Source organism: Bos grunniens, chromosome 16 (assembly GCF_055505025.1).
Source record: "Bos grunniens cultivar Pamir isolate PY7600 chromosome 16, Bosgru_T2T1.0, whole genome shotgun sequence".
In the NCBI taxonomy this organism is placed as follows: domain Eukaryota; kingdom Metazoa; phylum Chordata; class Mammalia; order Artiodactyla; family Bovidae; genus Bos; species Bos grunniens.
Window position 1 is genome coordinate 18,345,377 of NC_141180.1, and position 18,857 is coordinate 18,364,233.

An 18,857-nucleotide genomic window follows, 5' to 3' on the forward strand; every position below is an offset into this window, starting at 1 on the left:
AGTTTCTTCATCTATAAAATGGTAATAATAGTATGTATCACAGAGTTGTTGAGCAATTCGATGAGTTACATATGGAGAGTGTGAGCCTAGAATAATGCCTGACACATCGTATACTTTCAAATAGCAATTATCACCACTATCACCACCTGGTTGTAAACATAAGAAAACTGAGACTCAGCGAGGCTAGAAAAAGCTGCCCCAGCTTCTGTTTCTCAGACAGGCAGACAGAGCACACACTGTGGTTTCTTCTTCCTTCCAATTCCTAGAAATCATTTTACAAACACACATAATAACCACACTGGAAAGCAAGAAGGAAAACTGACCCTTGGTCGAACAGAAATTGTAACAAACACCCTTAGGACAGAAAATAGATGCAATTTGATTTTTAAAAGGAAACCACAGTTCCCAGCCCCGGAGGAGGATGCCACCGCCATCAGTGCAGGCTGGCTCCCTGAGGGCTCCTGTCTGCCGACGGTAGACACTGGAGTTGGAGGGATCCAGGGGTGACTGACAGGGTGACGGGTAGAGTAGCAATAAGATCAAGTAAGCATTTTATTCTCTCATCCTCACCCTATTTTCCCTTCCTTACCTCCTTGGACCAGGCAGAAGTAAAGGAATATCTGCCTATAAGCCAGGGCACTGGACAGGGATGTTGGGTGAGAAAGTGGGGGTCAGCACTCCGTGCCTTTCCATGCCTGAAAGGAACAGGCAGCTGGCCATCAAAGTGACCAACCCAGCAGCAGGTCACATCTCCCCCACTCTCAAAAGACTGTCAGTCTCACAGTCTAAAGTCTCTACAGTCTGCACAAACAAATATGTCGGGTGACATTGCAATCAAGAACCACAAAATACTTGAGGAAATTCAATGCCATAGAGCAAGGAAACAACAATCAAAGAACGTACACTCAATGAGAATAAATACATATAATTACTAGCTTAGGGGAAAGGGAGAGAATATTACAAGGGCTTTTTTTAATCGCTAGAGATAGGTCAAATGAAAATTTCAGTAACTGAAAAAATTTTTGAATGACTGAATAAACTGAATGGCAAAACAGAGAGCTGAATTAGAGACCTGGAAAATAAAATTGAGCAATGCTTCCAGAAATCAACACAGCAATAAAAAGATGGAAAAAAGCAAAGTTAAGAGATACAGAGGATATATAGAACAAGTCCCAGTGTTATATATAATGAATGCTAGAAATAAAGAATAGATAAACCATAGAGAAGATACTATTAAAAAGAGAAAAGGAAGGAGCAAGTTGAAGGAACGAAAAACAATTCAGAAGTGCTTCCCAGAATTAAACAGTAAAGATATGAATCTCTGGATTGAAAGGATCCCCAAAACTGGCATGAAAGATAAAAATAAGTAAAATCCACCACATAAAGCACATATCAGTAAAATATTACAATACCCAAAATAAGGGGAAAATGCTAACAGTCTATAAAGAAATAATCAAGTTGATATTAGATCTGTCAAAGGATAAAAGACAGTGGTATGATAGCTTAAAATTTTAAAGGTAATCGTGTGTGTGTGTGTTGGGATGGATTTGAACTCTTTTGTAAGGAAGAAATTTTGGTTGCATTTTGTTCAAAACCATCTGAAAATCTCTTTAATAGCTACCCTGAATATTTAACAGACATTTATGCTGATGACACATAAAGACGGAACTTTCACATCTTCTTAAATGATTTTCCTTTTGTCAGAATGGAACAGTCATCACTGTCCCCTTTAATGCTTTTTAAAAACTGTTATATTTTTTTCATTGAAGCTTTCCTTATTGACATTGCCTAGCATATCTTTTACCAGTCTTTCTATTTTTAACTTCTAATATTTGTATTTAGCTAAGTCTTTTAAACATAAGGTTAAAATTTAATTACACACTCTATTAAGTCTAATCTATTTACATTTGTTCTGATTGCTATTAAGCTGAGACGTATTCTAGATTCATTCATATTTTCTATTTGTCTTACTGATTATTTCATTTCCCTCCTTTCTCACTTTTTGATGGACTTTCTGGATTTTCTTTGCTACCTTTTTTTGTTACTGGTTCTATTTGCCTATAGCTTCTATTTCAACACAGAGAATACCAGACCTTGCTGGCTGTGACTAATAATTGTGCGTACATCACAACTCCATGAATTTCCATTACATAGGTTTCTGAATTTAGCAAAAGCTTTTTATACAATGGCACTAAATTACACCAAAATTGTATGCATATTTTCACTCTAAAATAAATACTTATTGTTAACACTGTTTATAATTAATTTTCAATAGCATTCACAATAATTTCAATGGTTAACCTTCTACAAAATGAACTTTCAAAATCTTTGAGTTTATATATTAAATGAAAATATTGAGCTTTAGGTGAAATTAATTTAACCATTACTCTTTATTTACTTTATAAAGGGTATCCACAATAACACTATAACAAATACCTGTCTTGATGGTGAAGCTTTAAAAAATTACCTTTAATATCAGAAATAAGATATGAAAGTCTTCTATCACTGCCATAATTCAACATTTTCCTATAAGTTCTAGCTAGCTAATATAATAAGGGAAAATATATATAGACTGAGAGAAATGGAAAGAAAAGTATATAATAAAACTTATTTGCAGTTGATATAATTTTCTACATAATCTAAAAGAATGTACAAGAGTGTATTTCAATTAATGAAAAGGTTTGACAAAATTGATAAATATAATATGTATGTGTGCTCAGTTGTGTCCAACTTCTGTGACCTCATGGACTGTAGCCCACCAAGCTCCTGTGTCCATGGAATTCTGCAGGCAAGAACACTGGAGTGGGTTGCCATTTCCCACTCCAGGGGATCTTTTCTGACCCAAAAATCAAACTCATGCCTCTTGCGATGGCAGGCGGATTCTTTACTACTGTGCCACCTGGGAAGCCCTCAGTGGGTATAATAACAACAAAGAAAAATAGTAACATTCCTAGACACTAGCAATATTTGATTAGAAATGCAAAAAATATTAATTCATTCATAAGAACAATAAAATTATAAGATAACACAAATAACTATAATAAGAGATGTACAAGTCCTAAATGGAGAACTCTCTAAAACTCTTGCTGATGCTGCTGCTAAGTCACTCCAGTCGTGTCCGACTCTGTGTGACCCCATAGACGGCAGCCCACCAGGCTCCCCCATCCCTGGGATTCTCCAGGCAAGAACACTGGAGTGGGTTGCCATTTCCTTCTCCAATGCATGAAAGTGAAAAGTGAAGTCGCTCAGTTGTGTTTGACTCTTAGTGATCCCATGGACTGCAGCCCACCAGGCTCCTCCGCCCATGGGATTTTCCAGGCAAGAGTACTGGAGTGGGGTGCCATTTACCTTTTAATAGTCTGTGCCATCATGTTCTGTGGGAACCAGCTCAAGACTTGACTCCTCAGGAAGATAGACCCCCTTCTCTGGACCCCCTGAGCATTTTGCTGCATTTTCCCTTCATCAGCAGATGCTGCCCTGCCTCCTCTTTTGTTATTCCTGTGGCCCTCTGGTCTTTCCGTTGAGATTGAGGGTGGGGGCATGGCTTCTTCCTTCTTCTCTAGAGTAACTTAGATTTTCTCAGACTCATAATATTAATAGATGCCCAACAAAGGATGAGTGAATAAGGAGGTGAAAAGCAAGGGCCTGTTAGTATCTGCCCATGGGGCTGAGTGGGGAGGGAGAGACAGGAATCAGGGACCCAGCTTAAGCCTTGAACTCTAGCTTCATAGTCTGCCCTTGTGTGTTTCCTCATCCTGAGCCCACATAGCAGGAATAAAAATGCAGACCACGACTGAACCTTAGGCCCCGTAGCAGTGTGTGTGGTTCTGAGCACCCCGCCCAGCTGAGGGTGGGCAACAGGCAGAGAACAAGGAGCCATGGAGTGGAGTGCTTTGATTAGGACTCTGGGGGTGGGGGCAGAGGTTCCTCCCCTTCTCTATCAGCCCCTATCCCATTAGTTACTCAGTTAACTTAGAGAAAGTGATTTTCTTTCTCTTGGTTCTTTATGGTGGTTGTTTTTGTTTTCATTTAAAATAAATGAAGTGTTAATACTGCCAATTGTCAGACTGACTCAGATTCCTTTTCCTTCAGTCAGTCTCCTTTCCCTCTTCACCCCTCCTGCCTGGACAATTAGCAAAGTGTTTGGTCTTTGGTTTGTATGAATAATTGATTCTGAAGCTTTGTGAATGATTCATGGCCCATATGGTGAGGCAACAGGGTGTATGTGTGTGTGTGTGTGTGTGTGTGTGTGTGTGTGTCTGTGTGTGTCCAGAATCTCATACAAAAGGTCAGAGGCTTCTCCCTGGCTGAGGGGAGGGGCTGGTACAGCTTATCCCCTGGGACACTGGAGCGGTATGCGTATGGTTCTTCTCTCTGTGTTCTATCAAAGGTGAGAGGGTTGGAGCTTCCCCCAAGACAGCAAGGTTCTCTATGGGTATATGCATTTCATCCTTCTAGATCATGGGTTCTGGTTTTGATCAGGCTTATTAGTGAACTGGAGTTTATCCCCTTTAAATTCACCAGCTATTCACTCTTCCCAAGATGAATGGTTAATTTGATTTTCAGAGCATTTGAGAAAAGGGCATGCATATGATGCTTTTCTTCCTTTGCATTACAGTGTTTCAGATTCTCGTAGTCAAGAGACATTTTTTTTCTCAACCCGGAGTTTTACCATAGTTTTACCTCTCCTACCACACTGATTTGGTTTCCTCATATATCTTCTTTGCTGGAGACAGAGAACCCCTGGTTATCATTCATTTTATAGCTCTTCCTTATCTCTGAAAGCTGTCATTGGATATTTGTGTACATGAGACAACAGCACTGATGGCCTAGCTTGTAGAAGAGTGACATTCGTTATCTACAAACCCTCTTTGTTTTAGTCATTTTATAGGGAACAAATGGGACTCCTGAATATGCCCTGACCTTTGGAAACCAGCTAAGAAAAAATAATTTTGTTACCTATGCAGAGTTCATTTTTCTCTTAGGTAATCAGACTCCCCATTTTATTGTAGGGAGCTGAGACAGAGGCAGTGTATAAGTGAAATGCAAGACTGTGATGAAGATATGGCGGTTTATCGGTCATTTGGGCTTTTTTCAGGAAGGTCATAATGATTTTGTTGAGGTTCAGTCACTCAGTCCTGTCTGATTCTTTGCGACCCCATGGACTGCAGCACATCAGGCTTCCCTGTCCTTCACCACCTCCCAGAGTTTGCTCAAATTCAGGTCTGTTGAGTTGGTGATATTCCATAATGCTATTCCAGTCATAATGATATTCCCCTATATTTTCTAGTACTATTTTAAAATCATACTTGTCATATTTATGTTCTAATCCTTGAATTTATTTTTGTGTTACTCTGTGAAGTACGTGCTGTGCTCAGTCGCTCAGTCGTATCTGACTCTGCAACCCCATGGACTGAAGGCCGCCAGGTTCCTCTGTCCATGGGGATTCTCCAGGCAAGAATACTGGAGTGGGTTGCTATGCCCTCCTCCAGGGCATATTCCCAACCCAGGTATCAAACCCAGGTCTCCTGCATTGCAGGTGGATTCTTTACCATTTGAGCCACCAGGGAAGCCCTATGTGAAGTATGACTGTACCTATATGTTTTTCCATAGGTTCCCAACTTCATTTGGTGAAAGTACATCTTTTGCCCTGGGCTTCCCAGGTGGCGCTAGTGGTAAAGAACCTGCCTGCCAATGTAGGAGACATAAGAGATGTGGGTTCAATCCTTGGGTCAGGAAGATCCCCTGGAGGAGAGCATAGGAACCCGCTCCAGTATTCTTGCCTGGAGAATCCCATGGACAGAGGAGCCTGGCGGGTTGTGGCCTATAGGGTTGCGGCCCATAGGGTTGCAGAGTCGGACACAGCTGAAGTGTCTTAGCGCGCGTGCACACACTGAGGTCTGATGCCACTTCTATTTATGTGCTAGGTTCCTATGTGTGCATTGCTTGCTTTTAGGCGCTCTGTTCTAGCCCATCAGTTATTTTTTGTATGTCCTATTCATGACTGTGTATTTGTAACGCTTTTTGATAACTGATAGTGCTAATCATCTCTTCTCCATCTGGCCTTTAAAATAAGCCAATCTTGGGCATTATAGTTTCATACAAATTTAAAGTAAATTGTGAAAAATATCAAGGTTTTGTTTGGAAATGCAGTGACTGACTAAGTTGGGGAAAATTGATATTTTTACAATATTGAATCTTACCAATATGTCTTTGTTTATTTGGGATATATTTGAAGTCTTATAAGAGTCGGACACGACCTGAGCGACTTCACTTTGACTTTTCACTTTCATGCATTGGAGAAGGAAATAGCAACCCACTCCAGTGTTCTTGCCTGGAGAATCCCAGGGACGGGGGAGCCTGGTGGGCTGCCGTCTCTGGGATCACACAGAGTCGGACATGACTGAAGCAACTTAGCAGCAGTAGCAGCAGGAAATAAACAAAGCAGAATGACAGCATGTGAAGGAATATAGGACGAAGCTCAGAGATGAGAAAGGTACCTCCAAGTCTGGCCCTACTGGGGTGAGAAAGCTCTCAGTGACAGTAATGACACAAGAGGGGCAGTGGACACAAGGCAGGAAAGAGATCAAGCTGATGGATGTCCAGGACGCGATGCTAAAAAGCTTAGGGATGGTATGGGGAGGGAGGTGGGAGGGGGGTTCAGGATGGGGAACACATGTACACCCATGGCAGATGCATGCTGATGTACGGCAAAACCACTACAATACTGTAAAGTAAAAAAATAATAATAATAAATAAATAAATAAAAAGAAAAAGAAAGAAAAATCTGTCCAAAGATCCTGATCAGGACAGAAGTATATATAAGGAAATGATTCAATTGCATATGTGATGACAGAGGAGAGCTGGGGCAAACCTGTCACCAGGAGTCAAGTTATGATGGCTTCTCTGGTGGCTCAGAGGTTAAAGCATCTCCCTGCAATGTGGGAGACCTGGGTTCGATCCCTGGGTTGGGAAGATCCCCTGGAGAAGGAAATGGCAACCCACTCCAGTATTCTTGCCTGGAGAATCCCACGGAGGGAGGAGTCTGGTAGGCTACAGTCCACGGGGTTGCAAAGAGTCGGACACGACTGAGCTACTTCAATTTCACTATAGTGAATGCACCCATTGACAACAATCCCAATGAGGAGAGAGATGACAGAAACAGGCAGGAAGAAAGTAAGATCATGGATTGATGAAGGCATCAAACATAACAGAAATATATATATGACAGGAAGGATAATAAATTCCCCCAAATTCTCAAGGCTGTAGGTTCCTTAGAGATCATTTAATAAAATGGTCCTAAATGTGGGTCACAGGTTCCTTTGATAAAAGCTATGGACCCTTTTCCTGGGGGGGAAATGCTCATATATGCTAACTTACCATATGATTCTAGGTGATTCAAGACTCCCTAAAGCCCATCCATCCAATTCTTCTAGGCTGCAGCTGGGGTTGTCACAAGGAACTGGAGGTACCTTGGAGAAGATCCTGGTAGTATTCCTGACACACATCAAGGTCATTTCCTTGTAATCACATGGACCACTGACACCACTGATAGAAATAGTGATGTTGGAAACGGCATCATTTTGTAGCAAAGAATTTAATCAAACAGAAAAATCAAGGAGGTAGTACCCTGCTGTGCTGAGTCACTTCAGTCATGTCTGACTCTGTGAGACTCTATGGACTGTAGCCCACCAGGCTCCTCTGTCCATGGGATTCTCCAGGCAAGAATACTGGAGTGGGTAGCCATTCCCTTCTCCAGGGGATCTTCCTGATCCAGGGATCAAACCTGCATCTCTGAAGTCTCCTGCATTGACAGGCGGGTTCATTACCACTAGCAACACCTGGGAAGAAAAAAAGTTACCCTTTCTGGAAAATCTCTGAACTCAGTTGAAAAAAACAAACCACCCTTTTCTCAAATCCCTTGATCTTTGTTTTTGTTTTTAATACACAACTAAATTTGGAGGAGATCTGCCCTTCAGAAAATCACCAAACAGGCTTTTCTTCCTCCCTTCTTTCACATAAATAAAGAGAAGATAATCTCATTGAAAAATGGGTCTGCCTCAAATAACAGGGCAGAATCATGAGTGAAATAAGGGCTGAGTCGCTGTTCGTGTGACAAATTCATTACCAAATGCCCAGGATCTGCATTCCAGAAATGATGACCTGGGGGAGTTTACTCCCAGAAAATTCCTAGGGTAAAGTCCTCCTGGCAAAGACAAGACCAAACCAGTCAGGGTCGGGGGCTGGGAAAGCTACTCAGCTGTGGAGAAAGAAAGAGTTATCCCTTGGAGCAGTTTACAGAAAGGCAGGGGGATCCAGCCCTAGAATAATTCATAGAAATAAGCTATGGCAATATTATAAATTAATGCTACATCAATTAAAAATATTTTTTAAAAAAAGGAAAGAAAGGCTTTAAAATCCTTTCAATGAAATCTCTGATAAAGAAAGCAAGCTGCTACGAGGACACAACTGCCATGCTGTTTACATTCAAGAGTTCTCCTTAGGATAATACATGAGACGGAGGATACGGATGAAAGCATAGGTGCAGATGTACTCTGTTGTAACCTCAGGCAAGAATATATATGGCACGTCGGCAGGCACCCATATGGACAGATCATAAACCATAAGCCTGTGCACATCTTCTGAAAAGCTGCGTAATTTCTTATTCTTTCTCTTCTCTTCCATCTCACCTCTCCAGCCCCGCAGTGCCCAGGAGCACCATCAAACTTTAATGGGCTCCCTCCTCCGCAGCACCACGGCCTGAATATAGATAAACTGCATAGGGGCCTCCAGGACTCCTCCTACTGATGCGCGGAAGGCATGGAGGAAGGTAGACAGGAAAAGGCAGCAACAGCTAGGAAGGTAGCAGACACTCTCACATATGTCATTCCATTTAATCTCCTCAACACTTCTGCAAGGCTAGTACTGCTCTCTTTGTAGAGCAGAAAATTTAGACTCAGGATGGTTACAAGCTAGCCCTGCCGTCATACTGGAAACAAGGACGAGTACCAGGCCTGGATCAATTTTTATCTGGATGGGCTTCCCACTACAACACATGATTTCTCACTGGCACTGACTGCATTTGACTGTCAAACTGTAGGTGCTACAGTAAGTCTTAAAAATCAACTGTAAGTTCAGCATCAAGTTTAGTAATACATGTGGATTCCTGCTTATAGCCTGCAAAAGTGGGGGACGTGATGGGGAATAAAAGAAAAAAGATAAAAAGTCGTATCTCCACTATAAGAACTTAATGTGGTTGATAATTATAAGAAACTGATTATAAGATTCTGATCAATACAGGAAAAAAAAGAAGGAAAAGAAACATGAAAAAGAATAAGGTCTAATGAATAGAAAATACTGCATAAATGAAAGCAAACAAATCATTTACTGTAACGTGAATGTCTGTGTTCTTTCAAGAGAGGAAGAGCAACCCCGAGTGGTGGGATGGGTTAGTGGGGGCAGGAGGGAGGCTCATGAGGGAGCGGATATATACTCATGGTTGATTCTTGATGTTGTAAGGCAGAAACCAACACAGCTCTGTAAAGCAATTATGCTCCAATTAAAAATAACAAAATAAAATAAAAAAACAAAAGAGGACAACTCAGATGTGTAATCAGAATGCAACACACACACACACACAAACACAAACCTATCGTGAGATTTTGATTGTATAAATATGAAGGGAAGGGAAGAAAATAAGATATTAGAGAGGAAATAAAATGGACTGATGTCATGGAGTAAATGTAAAACCAGAGCTGGAAAGAGAATTTTTAAAAAGAGGGTTAAGGAAATAAAAAGAAGACCATACACATCAGGCAAGCATTGCTATTACGTGTAGCCAGCTGATACTTTGCTGTATTAGGTACTATTAGGGGCAGACCGGCTTTACTATTATTAGATAAATACAGTTGTTCAACTATAATTTGAAACCCCGTATCCTAGGTAAAGAAGAGCTGTGAGTACGGATAAAATACAAAGTGATTCGGAACTCTGAAGTCCACCCAAGATTTATTACATTCTAGAAGCTAATATGACCCAGTACAAGTAGCAACAGACTGAAAATACAGGACACTGACTTCATCATGGCTATATCAAGAACTTCTGCAGGGCTCAGAGTAACTCAAGGAATGTACTTGTTAATTTTATGCTTCCCTTTCCTCATTAATAAATTAGTAAATGGCAAGAGATGCTATTTATCAAAATCTACTGAGTACAAAGCACTGTGCCAAGTGTTTGATATATATCATATCACGAAAGTATGTTAGTCACTCAGTTGTGTCTAACTCTTTGCGACCCCATGGACTGTAGCCTCTGTCCATGGAATTCTCCAGGCCAGAATACTGGAATGGGTAGCCATTCCCTTCTCCAGGGGATCTTCCTGACCCAGGGATTGAACCCAGGTCTCCTGCACTGCCGGCAGATTCTTTACCATCTGAGCCACCAGGGAAGCCTGCCACATCATATCATGATGCTCATCAAATATTCATCAATATTCACAAATACCCTGAACCATTAACTTCCCAATGAGGAAACTGAGGGTCAGTTCAGTTCAGTCGCACAGTCATGTCCAACTCTTTACGACCCCATGAATCACAGCACGCCAGGCCTCCATGTCCATCACCAACTCCTGGAGTTCACTCAAACTCATGTCCGTCGAGTCGGTGATGCCATCCAGCCATCTCATCCTCTGTCGTCCCCTTCTCCTCCTGCCCCCAATCCCTCCCAGCATCAGAATCTTTTCCAATGAGTCAACTCTTCACATGAGGTGGCCAAAGTATTGGAGTTTCAGCTTTAGCATCATTCCTTCCAAAGAACACCCAGGACTGATCTCCTTTAGAATGGACTGGTTGGATATCCTTGCAGTCCAAGGGACTCTCAAGAGTCTTCTCCAACACCACAGTTCAAAAACTTCAATTCTTCAGCACTCAGCTTTCTTCACAGTCCAACTCTCAAATCCATACATGACCACTGGAAAAACCATAGCCTTGAGTACACGGACCTTTGTTGGCAAAGTAATGTCTCTGCTTCTGAATATGCTATCTAGGTTGGTCATAACTGTCCTTCCAAGGAGTAAGCGTCTTTTAATTTCATGGCTGCAGTCAACATCTGCAGTGACTTTGGAGCCCAAAAAGATAAAGTCTGATACTGTTTCCACTGTTTCCCCATCTATTTCCCATGAAGTGATGGGACCAGATGCCATGATCTTAGTTTTCTGAATGCTGAGCTGGGTCATGGTGGAGAGGTCTGACAGAATGTGGTCCACTGGAGAAGGGAATGGCAATCACTTCAGTATTCTTGCCTTGAGAGCCCCATGAACAGTATGAAAAGGCAAAATGATAGGATACTGAAAGAGGAACTCCCCAGGTCGGTAGGTGCCCAATATGCTACTGGAGATCAGTGGAGAAATAACTCCAGAAAGAATGAAGGGATGGAGCCAAAGCAAAAGCAACACTCAGTTGTGGATGTGACTGGTGATGGAAGCAAGGTCTGATGCTGTAAAGAGCAATATTGCATAGGAACCTGGAATGTTAGGTCCATGAATCAAGGCAAATTAGAAGTGGTCAAACAGGAGATGGCAAGAGTGAACATCAACATTCTAGGAATCAGTGAACTAAAATGGACTGGAATGGGTGAATTTAACTCAGATGACCATTATATCTACTACTGTGGGCAGGAATCCCTTAGAAGAAATGGAGTAGCCATCATGGTCAACAAAAGAGTCCGAAATGCAGTACTTGGATGCAATCTCAAAAATGACAGAATGATCTCTGTTCGTTTCCAAGGCAAACCATTCAATATCACACTAATCCAAGCCTATGCCCCAACCAGTAACACTGAAGAAGCTGAAGTTGAATGGTTCTATGAAGACCTACAAGACCTTTTAGAACTAACATCCAAAAAAGATGTCTTTTTCATTACAGGGGACTGGAATGCAAAAGTAGGAAGTCAAGAAAACTGAGGATAACAGGTTACAAAACTTGCTCAGGGTCACAGAGCCACATTCAGACTTTACACGCAAAACAATGTAATTCCATAGCCTTTGTTCTGTCCATCCTGCCAGGCTGTGTCCTGTATTATAACATTAACTGACTTTAAAGGGCTAAATGGATAATATGTCTGAAATGATTTCAAGATTAAAGTGATAGAGAAAATCCAATAATCTATTGTTCTTTTAATCCTCTTCAATAAAAGACATCTTCCCAGTAACCAAAACCATATTCCAATGAATGGATTTTGACCTATCACAGATAAATCCCTTTACTCTTGTCAGTTAAAGTGCATCAGGAGGGAAACAAAATCAGAGTCGACAGTCACTGTGATATATACGCTAGGAAGGCAGTGCAGCATCATGGTTAAAAACCCAGCTTCTGGACATAGAGGCCAGACTTGAGGCTGCCACGAGGGAGGTGGGGTGGGGAAGGGAAGTCTTGGAGTTTGGGATCAGCAGATGCAAACCAGTATATACAGGCTAGATAAACAATCAGATGGTGCTATATAACACAGGGAACTCTAGTCAATATCCTATGATCAACCATAATGGAACAGAAAATGAAAAAGAATATATATATTTGTAACTAAGTCACTTTGCTATACAGCAGAAATTATTGAAATCATAATTTATTTTGAAATTTATTTTAAAATTCAAAAAATTTATTAAAATCAACTATATTTCAATAAAATTTAAAAAAACTAAAACAAATTAAAAAAAGCATAAGTTCTGGGATTGGGCAATTTCATTTGAATCCCTGCCCCATTGACCACTAGCAGTGTGACTGGGGAAAACTCCTGAACCAGCTAAGCCCTACTTTCCTCATCCAGTGGTAATAATAACAGTATCTACCTCATAGGGTTGTTGTGAAAACTAAAGGAGAAAACCCTTCAAAATGTTTAATGCAGTGCTTCACACTGACCATCAGCTGTTAACTAAGCCAGCACTCCTGAATAAGCAGGTAATTACAATTCTCCATCCATCCTTCCCCTCCCTGCCTCCTGACCTGGCATTGCTATGACAAGGGCCAGTGGCTGAAATGAAGGAACCCTTTTCCAGAGTTGGACACAGTGAGTATCAATAAATAAAGCTAAATAATTTGGGTAACTCCTTTCTGAAACTCATTTCATTAGGGTCTTGAACTTGAAGCCAAACTAGCCTCTTCCCTTCAAAAAAGCTCTCCTAGATCTAATGACATAACCCCCATACAGAAGGCATGTGAGAAGCTGCAGCAAGGAGCAATGTAATTGACATCCCTAAGGACCAAACACTCTGGCCGCAATAATAAATCCTCCTCCAAAGACCTACAACAATCATTTATTTGCTACTGACTCCAATTTATTTGTTGTAGTCACACACAGTTCACTAGTAAATATCTGACTTCTCAACCTTTTTTGTGCAAACCTAGGACAGAAAAAACATTAGCAAGGAAGAAGCTGGTTTTCCCTTTGACACTGGCTCCTGATCCTCTGTCCTCCTGGCCACAGAGTTTGCAGTTTGCCAAATGTTAACCAGCAGTGATATCCAGGCAAACATGAACGTTTTATAAATAGCCTCAACTGGTTTCTTAAAGAGGAAAAAGCAACACTAAAATGAAATGAAACAGTCTACTTTCTTCTCATTCTTACTTTCAAAGCCTGATCAAACTAGGGGGCAAAAGTGTTAAGGGCTGCTGATACCAGCTTCTAGTAGAGGTGTCAACAGTTGCATGATTTCCCAGTGACCTTCCGTCTCTTCCTCATTTAACTCTATTACTGTCCCTCTTGCTATCCACAACTAGACCTTGTACACAGAAAGCATTTAATAAAAAGCAGATAGATGGAAAGCTGAATGGACAGAACAGATTTGCAAACTTTCCTCCTGATCAAACAGTTAAAATTATCTGTATATGGATGTTATCTCTATATCAGACTGAAAGCTCCTTGAGGGCAGATATCTTCCTATTTACCTTTTTCATCCCAATACTCAGTAAAGTGTTTTGTATATGCATAGGAAATATTCCTTGAATCGACGGGTATTATTAATAACTAGAAGAAAGTATTTATTATATACCTACCATACATCCAACAATTTACATTTTCTTTTTTAACCCTTATACTCATACAGACAATGATGAGGAAAAATGCACAAGCAATCACCAAAAAAGACTTAACTATCCAAGTTACCTGGGATCAACAGTGGAAGACAAAGAATCCAAAGGCTAACTATGGATTACCTAACCTTGGATCGAGATCTGGGTGTCCCTGGCCTGGCTTACATCTTTCCCTCTTCTAACCACTACTAGAGACTGAACCACCAACCAGAACAAAGCTGTGTCCTGATCACATTGTGCTGAGCTGTCTTACGGACAGATACACACACATATATATTCTACTCCAACCAAACCATTCCGTTCATGAGTGCAAGTACTTAAGGTATTTTAGACTTAAAAAAAAAAAAAAAGGGGGTCCAACATTGACGATGGTCTAACAATGGTTAGACGATGATCTAACTTCCATGTCTACCTCACCTCCCGGCCAAAATCGGGTATTAGCTGCTGGCAAGTGACCTTCCACCCAGACACAAGAGTACCAGGACTACACTAGAGTTCAAGTTCTCAAAGCCCTCTCTGGGCCTCAGCCCCTTCGTCTGTAATAACGGGTCACACTGAATCATCCGTTCTTACCCTTTCAAGTGCAAGGTTCATTTTTTTAATGTCAAAAATCCCAGATTCACTTCACCCTCCCAGAGGAGTTATTTCATTAATACAGCTCCACAGCAACTCTGTTAGGTATTACTATCCATCACCACCTCCCGTCTTTTTCAGAGATGAAGATGCCGCAGCTCAAAGAAGCTGGACTATCCATCACTACCTCCCGTCTTTTCACAGAGATGAAGACGCCGAGGCTCAAAGAAGCTGGACCGCTTGCCCACAACCACAGAGCTAGTAAACAGCAGAGCAGAAACAGGAGCTCCAGTCTGCTTATCTACAGAGCCCAAACTGCTAACCACTGTGCTATACTAGCTAAAAGAGAAGCACAACACCAGTATTTAGTCCAAGTGTGTTTATATCTGATAAATTACAATGGCACCCACACACATCTTAGAAAAATGATACTGTGGTACGGAGTTGTGAGAAACACTATTCAGGAAACAGCCAATGCTGGGTGCAGCCATGAATCTGCATGTCCACTGCAATAATTCCAGGGGTCTCTTCAGGTACATTCTTTGTTCCTTTATTTAAAAACAGATTTATTGAAGTATTGTTTACATACTACAGAATTCACCCATTTTTTTTTAGTTGGAAGATAATTGCTTTGCAATGTTGTGTTGGTTTCTGCTGCACAACAATGAAAATCAGTCATAATTATATACACACAGACACACACACACACACACACACATATCCCCTCCCATCCCATCTCTCTAGGTGGTCACAGAGTGCCAGGCTGGGCTCCCTGTGTTATACAGCAAATTCCCGCTAGTTTTCTGTTTCATACATGAAAGTATATATATATATATATATATATATATATATATATTGGAGAAGGCAATGGCACCCCACTCCAGTACTCTTGCCTGGAAAATCCCATGGACAGAGGAGCCTGGTAGGCTGCAGTCCATGGGGTCACTAAGAGTCGGACAGGACTGAGCGACTTCACTTTCATTTTTCCCTTTCATCATTGGAGAAGGAAATGGCAACCCACTCCAGTGTTCTTGCCTAGAGAATCCCAGGGATGGGGGAGCCTGGTGGGCTGCCGTCTATGGGGTCGCACAGAGTCGGACACGACTGAGCGACTTCACTTTCACTTTTTACTTTCATGCATTGGACAAGGAGATGGCAACCCACTCCAGTGTTCTTGCATGAAGAATCCCGGGGATGGGGAAGCCTGATGGGCTGCCATCTGTGGGGTCACACAGAGTTGGACACGACTGGAGCGACTTAGCAGCAGCATACCATATTTGTTTTTCTCTTTTTGACTTACTTCACTCTCTATAACAGGCTCTAGGTTCATCCACCTCCCTACAACTGACTGAAATCCATTGGTGTATTCTTAAAGTATATACATGCTTTTATTTTCCATCTGTGGTCCTAAAATGTTAATTCCTGGGTGACTTGCTAGTGCTCAGCTTTAGTTTGTTTTCAGATCAGTCACAACTGGGGGGAGTTAAAGTAATCATGGAAGTCCTCCTTTGTTTGCAGTAGAAGCTGGTCAAACTTTGAGCTATCAGATTCCCAGTAAGGAGAACCCACCTCATACGTGGATCTGTTTGCTGGAGAAGAGGGGTTGAATGTCAAAGTCATTCTGTAGACAGAGCTCTAAGAAGGTGTCTGTCGGAACTAGCATCACATGCATAAGCACATACACAAATACATCACTCTCCATGGCACCTGTCCCCAACTCACCTAGTCTTTTATTTTGAACTACAGTGAAAAATGAAAACAGAAAGGTTAGGGAGAGTAAGAGAAGAACAAAGCAAGAGCAAGGAGGAAGAAGCCAGAACATTAAAGAGCTGGCTGCACTCATGTGAAGAGAGGATGTGAATTTAAGCACTCAGTGGGGAAGCCTGGGGTAAGAAGTGAACACCTCCCACCTCGACATCAGAGCCCAGCTGAGAAGCCTCCATCTGGGTGACCTGTCTCTAGAAGAGAGAACACAGCACTTACTCAGAAAGGGAGCTGAGAGGGGAGGCCTCTGTTTCCTTTCCCGACGTGAGAAGTGGGAAGAGGATGAATTACAGAGCATTTTAAGCTCCCCCTAGAAGGGGCCCCTAGATCACAAAATGGTATATTTATGGTGGCTATTAACCAGAGTTCAACTCAGATCCAGATTCGGCATCATGATGTGTCACGGGCTAAGAGAGCAGGAGGAAGAGAAACATCTCATCAACAAGCATGTGGGTTGGCTTGATCTTTTGACTATTGTTCTATCAGAAAAATAAAAATCCTAATAATCATATAGCAATGTTCTCAGAAAAGCATTTTTTAAATAATTTCTCTGCTGAACATCAAAAATAAAAGCCCACACACTCATCAATTCTAACCCATTATTTGAAGCAGTAGGAGACACTCAGAGTGTGAATCCAGAAGGCAGGACTATGTCTCTACTCCAGGCAGGGTTAACAGATCTTTAGCGTAGAATGGGTTAGATTATAAAGTCTAGAGACTGGGTTTTGGTACAGTTCCAATAGGTTAAGCAAAATTATAGTTGAGGGCCACTGTTGGATGGAGGAGGCAAGGGAGAGGGAGGGACTCTTTAAAGACATTAATTCTATCTTAACACTGAGCAGACTTGGAATCATTCAGGGAAGTTCTATTTTCTCAGCGAACATCACGCATCCCCATTCATCTTCTGCAAATATGTCGACTTCCCTGCTTCCAACCAGCCAACGGCCTCCCACTGAACATCCCTGGTGGTGCCAAGCAGACCCTGAATGATGTGGCCCCTCCACTTCTCCAACTCCCCTCAGGTTACCATCACCTTAGTCACTACAGGCTGGGCTCCACCGGCCTTCTTCTGTTCCCCAGGGCTGCCCTCTCCCACCTCCAGCCCTTCACACTTGCCCCAACCTCCACCTAAACCCTCCTCATCCTTCCCTTCCCTCTTCTCTCTGTTCCTAGAGAAAGGTTCACTCCATCTCTGGGTTTCGACACCAACTTCTTGACCTTCTTCCCCTCAGATTAGGTTAGGGTCCCAGTATAAAATCCTCCTAGCACTGTAACACGTCTTCTCTGCAACCCTGATACACCTTTAAAGTTTAATTTAGTATCTGTCTCCTCTGCTAGACAGCTAGCTCCAAGACAACAGAAACTAGACCCCCACCCAGGACTGCATCCCTCTTAGTCAGCACAACATCTGGAACGTAAGAGGCCCAAGACGAATACTGGCTGCTTCTATCCTTCCCTCCCCCAGGTCTTCTCCTGGCCCTTCCTCCTCCTATGTCTTTCCCCATAACTCAAAGTTTCAGATATGGGGGCAAGGGTAACCCTGAGTGGGAGGCCCAGGAGATAAATCCTTCTGGTTTACCCGCCCATCATCCAGAGTTTTGATCAAGACTGCACGGCAAAGATACCCTAAATCAGTTCTAGTTCAGCTTCAACTTCCCGTGGCCACGCCTGTGGTTCTGGACTAAGAATGACTCCTCCAGGACTAGTCCAGCCCTAGAGGGTTGGTGGGGGAAGAGGTGAGATGTACAGAACCCCCACAGGGATGTAAACTGTGAGACGTCACCACAAATGCCATCTCAAGTGTGAAACAGTCACACCTGTCACTCTGCCTTCCATTCACTGTCCCAGAGCTTGAGGCCAGGGAGAAAAGCCACGACCTTGAGCTCCTCTCCTAACCATCCTGTCACCAAGGCCCAGGCTCCTGACAGAAGAGTGGCAGCCGAGACGGGAGGAGATGAAAGGCAAGGGGGAGGACATCAGAATTCAGCCTCTCCTGTCAGCTCTCCTCAGAGAGAGAACTGGAATGGTCCTCCTGACTGGACATTCCTCCCAGGCAGAAGGGCACTCTCCTCAGCCCTCCTTTCTAACGTCCAGAGCCCTCTGACTTGTGTATGTTTGTGTGCTGCGGAGGACCAGAAGACAAAGAGAATATTTTCTTAAAAAAAGAATCTGGAAAACAGCGTTGATGAGGTTAAAAATGAAGGCCTTTGTTTCCACTTTTACTTGGAATTTCTTTATTGTTGTTGATAATAACCACAGGAGGATTTGGCTAGTTCAAATAAAATTAGATACTTCTAAGAAGAAATAAGATATACCTCATTCAACTTGGAGGAAACTTCTGTCTTTGAGCAAAATGACAACTAAGGGGAAATTTTAAATCAGCCACAGTCATGGAATCTGCAATAGGTTGCGGTGAAACTTGTCTGTGTGGTTGTTAGT

General features: G+C 42.1%; 1 protein-coding gene across 4 annotated transcripts in view; it reads right to left on the reverse strand.

Moving 5' to 3' along the window:
* Nucleotides 1-18,857, reverse strand: part of CACNA1E (calcium voltage-gated channel subunit alpha1 E) — a 675,786-nt gene that overhangs the window by 280,516 nt on the left and 376,413 nt on the right. The gene's annotated exons all lie outside the window — the stretch shown is intronic.